This window comes from Halyomorpha halys, unplaced genomic scaffold (genome assembly GCF_000696795.3).
Source record: "Halyomorpha halys isolate HHAL.00 unplaced genomic scaffold, Hhal_1.1 Scaffold482.1, whole genome shotgun sequence".
NCBI lineage: Eukaryota > Metazoa > Arthropoda > Insecta > Hemiptera > Pentatomidae > Halyomorpha > Halyomorpha halys.
The window spans coordinates 528,407-535,849 of NW_027109248.1; the positions used below are offsets into that span (position 1 = coordinate 528,407).

The 7,443-nt window shown below is 29.6% G+C and overlaps 1 protein-coding gene across 1 annotated transcript in view; it reads left to right on the forward strand.

Annotated features, from left to right (window-relative positions):
• Positions 1–220: 220 nt before the first annotated feature.
• Positions 221–7,443, forward strand: part of RhoGAP19D (Rho GTPase activating protein at 19D) — a gene marked incomplete in the record, with an annotated part of 292,498 nt that continues 285,275 nt past the window's right edge. Inside the window, 1 exon segment of the mRNA XM_067047479.1 lies at positions 221–629.

The following is a 7,443-nucleotide window of genomic DNA, read 5'->3' on the forward strand; positions in this document are numbered from 1 at the left end:
GAAAGGTTTGAAAGTAAAACAAAAAAAAACCTAAATTAATGATAGATAGAGATTTACTTTATTAACTGATTTTTCTTGATAAAATAAAAATGTATAAAACATTTTTCAAAATTAGGAATGTTTTTTTTTTCAGTTAGAAACGATTCCTGTAGTTATCTGTTCCGCCAAAAGAGCGTGCAGTTGTCATAATGGTATTGTCTGCTGGATAACTCGATTTAACCTTATTTACGGGTGAATCTTTTGTAAATCGTTGTGTGGAAAGTTGCAATTGATAAATAGTGCATTTTTTAATGCTATGCTGATACATAAGGTGTAAAATGGTGTTTGTTTATTGAAGTTACATTGGGTGGCTCATGGCTGAGGGACAGTGGAAGGAAAGTGGTGGGGTGAGTTGGTCTGCCAGTCTTGTTCTGCATAGCCGAGTTTGATGTTGAGCATTAAGTTATGTTTTCCGTCTTGTATCGTATATAGTGAGTTTTTTTTTGTCGCCTTTATCAGTAGCTTAGAGTGAAAATGTGGTGCCGAAAATGTGCTTTCGAAGAAATTGCTTACATCCTTCACCAGGCCACTGCTCTGGAATACAACGCAGCTGTACCAATACTTTTTTAAGGTTAATTCAGTTATCGAAAGTAAGCTTTATCAATTTGGTTGTTTGGTAATACTTTTCAAATTATAGGATTGTTTGCTGCATGTTTTAAATCCTTCTTTGGTCAGTAATTGGCCAGTATTTTATTTCCAGAAATTTGCTCTAATTATGGCTTATTTGTTTTTGATTAACTGAAAGCAATGTTGTCAATATCCAAGTTTCATAAATAAAACTTATGAATATTTTTTAAGTATACCCTTACCATTTGAATTTGTTTTAGTACACACATAATATGTAACCAACTAATTTTATTTTAATTGGGCCTCCTCACATTGCTCCTGTACCAATGTAATAAAATTTAATGGTGTTTGGATTCACCAGGTACAGTATCCCTTTACTTTTCATCAAAAAACTTATCATGAGTTAACTATTCAACAAATATCTCATAACTTTTGAGATCATAATAACCTGGTATTAACTTATCAGTTCTCGATTCATTGATAAATATTTACGCTTTGATTAAATTACTTACTCTAATTAAAATATTTGTGTCAGCAAATTTATTCTTATCTATTAAAATCTGGAAAGGTTCTCTGCTTGAAGGCACATTAGATTGGCTTAGGGGTTTACCAATTTATTGACATTCTGATAGAATGGTGCCATGGCTAAAAAATGGCTTGTGTTTTATCATGCTACAGTTAATGTCAAGGGTGTTATCTATCACCTTATATATACTTTAATCAATACATTGTATATAACACAATGGTATTGCCATAATGTTTATAGTTATTAGACCATGAGTTTCAATTTTCTCACTGACTATTAACAAAATTAATCCATGTCCGACATATGTGTGCTTTTTTTAAAATTTTTTTTTACCCTAAAAGTGAATATTTGATTAGTTGCATGTATTTTTTATAATTTATTTGTAGTAACATATAATTTAATCGGCTTTGCTTAATGTTGCTTTAAGAACAATTGTGGACATGAGCACTAAATGATCCAAAATTTTATTAATATAACTTTAATTTGTTGTGTTATTTCTGGAACGGATCTTTAATGTTTGCCGTGTATTAATCTTAAAATATAATTCATACTTTCTATTATTTAAAAATGTTGGTGTTGATTAGTAAAACAAGTTAAGCACAAGGTTTCGGTCTTAGTTATTAGTAATAATGCATGACTTTAAAATTAAAATATTTTCTTTTACTTGAATGTAAAGAATTAAGATCAATATGTATGTACTTAGTATACTTATAATTTCTTAGAAGTATTAGGTAATTCGCTTCACATAAATTATTTTAAGGTTGTATATACATTTATCTCAGGGTTTGTTTATTTAATTTAATTATTTATAGACAGATTCAGTAAATGGTTTAATAGAGTGTATATTAAGAGGTTGTTTACTGTTTGATTTTCATGTGGGATTTCAGGTCACAGACTAGCTTATTTTTATTTGTATAAAGATTATTTTGTCAAGCTGCTTTTTAAAATTTGATTACTTCTTTTTATATATTTAGTCATATAAACCATTGTTTGATCTTCTTCACATAATTATAAGATCTGACAATCTGATTTATGCTATATATCTCTTGGTAGAATTTCAATTCATAACTTCTAAGAGTTAGTTATGTATGCCCATATATACAGGTTACCTTACCGGTAACAGGTTCATGCAAGCTGTTGCATGCAATATTTACTATGCCATCATGATCGTCCTTGTACCAGAAATCCTTCTGTCCTTTTGGTTTTTATTTCACCTGAAATGTACCTTTTATCCACCAGTCAATATCGCCAGTGGTTTATATTAATTACGAATGTAGAAGTCTTTAAAACGTACGTTAGTGTACTTAGTTCAGATGATCAACATAAATTTAAATCTCCCGCCAAATATTTGTTAGGGTGAAGTTTACTCAAAACACGATTCTCTCCGATCTTAACCTCATCATAAAGATGGATGTTATATTATTTATTTGATAATAACAGTAGAACTATGGGCGGTAGATCCTAAACAGGGCCGGAACATCGCTGGTTAAGCGGGGCAGTTGGTTAATCCGGTGTCTATAAAAGAAGAGTTTATTTTTTTTATAACTTTATTAAGAAAAATTTAACTCATATATTAGTTTAAAATTAAAATGCATAACTTTGTTTGTATATATATACATACATGTATATATATACAAAAAAAGTTATCAATATATATATATATTGATAACTTTTTTTTTAACTGTTGTTGTAATTACTTTTTAATATGACAAATACAATTTATAATTATAATACATATTATATGCAACAAATAATTAATAAAACACTATTACAAAACTGAAATAAACTAATAAAAACATGTATAAAAGTTACCTAATGTAAAAAAAAAATGCATAAATTAAAAACTAACTTAATTTTAAATACAATAATATTCTATAATGGTACGTCAATTTGTTATCTGGAAAATTAAAAAAAAAAAAGTTATCAAAAGCTCAACAAATTAATTTTTTCCCCTGTTGTACTCACGTTCCATTAAAAAATTTTAATTTTTTTATTTTATAGCAACATTATCTTATAATGATTAAAACAATAGTAAATTCCCTTCTTTTTGTACAAACGTTTCGTACTGTCATCGTCATCAGCCAAAAAGAGATCTCGGTAAAATATTTTTGAGAAGTTGTGAAAACTTGTTTATGTTTTTAATTCGCATTTATTGACATAATTTACATTTATATGATTTGTTTATTTCACAATTTTAATTTTTACGAGATAAAGTCTGGGAACAGTTTTGATATAAACTATTAATTTATTTATTTGCAATTATTGATAAAGCATAATTCAAAAATCTATATATTTTTATTATTAGTATAATGTTATGTTCTATTCACACTTTCTTTCGTTCTAAATAACTGATTATCATGGAATGAATAGCAGACAATTTTTACGCTATCTACTTAATTAATTAATCTACTTTTTAAAAAATTAAAATATTCAAGATTAACACAAAATTGTTTTTGTTAAAATCAAAAAAGGTTGTTTGTGGTATAATTGACCGATCGTGTTGAAGCATTAGTGGTTCGGTACTCTGGAGTAAGCAGTTAAAATATTTGTTCCCTCTTCCTGGCGGGTTGTTATTCTACGGGTTACCACCATATTTTAAATCCTTCTAGTTCAATCACCCTTCCCTTCTCCAAACTGAATACATCTTAAATTATATTGATAATATTAGTATTAAACATAATCTGAACCCCTACAACCTATGAAGGGTCATTCACTCAGTACTTAGTAAGGAAGCACTGTTTTTAGAACAACGGTTGTACAAGAAGGTGATTTTTTGAAGACCACGCTCAACCGCCACAATCTCCCCCCCCCCCAATTAAGGGTAGCCACTTCATGATGTAGACATCAGGAGGGTTTCAGAACCCACAGGGTTGGCTTACGGCTGCAATGTATCAGAAAATAAATATCTGCTACAGCCGGATTCGAACCCATGTCCTTGGAATTCGTACCATAGTGCCTTACCATTGTACCTCCCTAAGTATTAAACATAAGCCTTTATTATTTGTAAACATTGAAACTAATTTTTTTATCTTTTTTTTTATGCATTAAAAATTTACTCACTAGGCAATGATTGTAGTGAGCCGTGGGGTGAGTGCAACCACACTATTTTTATACCAATATATTTTTTAACCTAAACATTGTTCTAAAGGGATTTAGTTCCAGAATAATAAACTGTTTTTCATTTCATTCAACCTAGAGTGGAAAGATCAAGGTTTCTTGATATTAATTCCCTCTCCAGGCTGGATTCGAACCGGCGCGCTGCAGTTTCAAGGTTGTTAAGGTGACACCTTAACTCACTTATTCATTTGTGGATCTGGGCTCTACTTTATTACAGGGGCTCCTTTGTTTTGGGCATAGGAACTGCCGGAGATAAGAGGAGAGGTTGGAATGAATGGAATACCTCAGGAGGAAGGGAGTGTCCGGGGACCCTCGAAAACTATAAATGCGCCTATAATGCATAAGTATTTATTTAATTGTTGTTTGGTGCGGGGCTGAAGGGGGCCGAACCCTCGCCCCTTCTCGTTCCACCCTGGTTGACTTTCTTTTCGTGACTGACCCGCGGGATATTTCTCACTCTAGTAAGTAGATAATACCAGTATTGTGGTAACCTAAAGAACTACCTTCCTTCATTATTAGGAATACGTATGTGCATTTAAAACACAAAACAAGGATTTAAGAGGAATTTAACTGGACTATGAAATGCAGTTGATAGTAGATAATTTAAAACTCAGGGGTCCATAGAAAAATTCAAATTACCGAGATTTCAGAAAATGTGGTTTGAATTTAAAGTCATTATAAAAGACTCATCTACATGACCTTAAAAGGCCTATTTAGACGTACGGAATTGAGTTTCGGGGCCCCACTAAAACATTAAATTCCTCTAGTATCTAATTCTTACAATCAAAAATCATTCGTAAAATCCTCAATGCTCCTTACATTGTCACAAATAAAATCATCCAAGACCTTAATATCTATATGTAGCCGATCGAGCCCGAACCAGATATCTATCCGTTCTAAACTCCCAAACATATTAGTTTCTAATCTTGCTCCCTCTTCTATTCCTGATAATCCTCCGAGGCGTTTGAAAAGAAGATGGCCTCGAGACCTAATGTAGAAATTTGATTGGATTGCTACTAATGGGTAGTTTCTCCACAAGTCTGTATCATGTCATTGTAACAGTAATATCACATTTACTAAATATATTTTTATGTAATACTACTCTAAATGTAAATATAAATAAATTATTTATTTTGTTTTTGCATATAATATAAGAATTTATCTTATATAGTTTAGGTTCCACAGAAACGGTATTGTGGTGACAGCTGTCGCAACCAGTACTATCTTGGTAGTACTGTTGTAGTGTCAGGATTTGCTTGAGAGATTGTAGTAATATCATCTTATCTGCTTATTGTCTGTTTTTTTAATTTTCATCATTATTTTAATTAAATAGTAATTTCATTCAATTAAAAAATAATTTTAAATCATTTCAAAACATATTTTGATAATTTTGGTTTATTTGGCTCTAAATGCATATTAAATAAATTTGTTGTCTTGTATATATTATTATTTTAATCAATTTTTTTATTGCATGTGAAAATGTATATCAAAGTTTCAAAAATGAAATATTTTCAAACAAAATTAGTTTTTTTTAAGTGGTTATTTTCTGTGATGATAGCGGACTTGGTGTTTCGAATGAATTTTAAAAGTCATTTAAAATCTCCCTAAAGTTATCCATAAACTTCTCTAAGTCATCAGATTTTGAAAAAAAAAATAAGCAGTTATCAACACAGCACAAACTAGTGATTTTTTCTTTTATTTATAAGAAAATTGAAGTTTAAATTTTAGACTTCTATCTCTCCGGTAAGTGGGCCAAAAATGCAGACTATGAAAAAGTCCAAAATTTGGTTACCTACTTTTACTGTTTTTGTGGTTATTGATTTAAAAAAATAAAATTCATTTTTGGAAACCATAAGTTCATGTATTAATTCTCGTTTTCAGAAACTTTCTTTGCTTCTTATATTCAAATATATGCATATTGTTATGAACTAGTGTGATGAAGCCAGTGTATCACATTGAGTTCTAGTAGAGTACTCAATAGCTTTTTAAATTGTAATTTCATGGTACCAGTAACAGCCTTGACTAGCTTATACTATCCTTCATATCCTCTAGCATGTCCTTTTTTATTCGAGGAAACATAGCCTCCTGGACCTTTGACTATATTAAATATTTTCTAAACAAGAATATGATTTCATATTCAAATACCTAAGTGGATGGTTTGAAAATAAACCATTCTTTATTTTATGGATTTTCTCATTTATACATATTAGAGTAATTTATGTTATTAAATATCAATCAAAAAGACTAATGAAAACATAAACGATGTGAATCCCTCCTTATTTTAGTGTAAAATTATATAATAATAACAAAAACTTATCATAGTTTTTTAATATATATTTTGATGGGTCAAGGATCAGTCAGTGATATACAGCTTTGTTTTAGCGACATCTCGCAACTTTATTGTTTGCCTAGTCATGGCCTACAATGAAAAAAAAATTTTTTTTTTTAATAAATACTTTCTTCAAATAATTGTTATCAAACTACAAGTACATAGTGTAATTTATGATTAATAAATATTACAATTAAAACATTGTTTAATAAAGACAATACTTACAATTTTTTATTGCAGTGTGTGCTAAATTGTGAACATACTATCTTTAAGTTTATGCCAGAACTGAATCGGTTTTGGGCTTAAGGTAAGGTTTGTTTAAGTTTTCCAACAGTTACCGTTTTTTCTCCCTGCAGGTAGTTAGTCTGTTATTTATTTTTTGTCTGTTTCTATTTAATGTTGTTAGTTGTCTCTTATGTATTTATTAGGTTAGAATAATATGAATTTAAATTTTATAATCCTTCTATTTTATTGAGAGCTCGATTCTTATATTTTTCTAAAGTAATCTTTTTTTTTTTTTTTATTTCACTTGAAGATATTTTCTTTCCCGATGTATGATTTTGGTGCATAAAATTCGAAGTTATAAGTTCTGTTTTTCTAAAATGTGTGGTGAGAGGTTTTTTTGGGGTTGTTCTTTTATAGAGGTACAACTATATTTGTGTTTATATACCTTTCTTTTAAGATACTGCTCTGGAGTTCCTAAAAAGGATTTTCCGCAATTTTCTTCACTGGTAATTTCGTACACTATATTAGATTGTAGTTCTATTTTGTCTTTGTATTTCGTATTGGTATAAAGTTGAGATAAAGTAGCCGTATTTAATTTTAAAAACAAAGTTGTATCGTTAACTGGTCCTATGGATATATA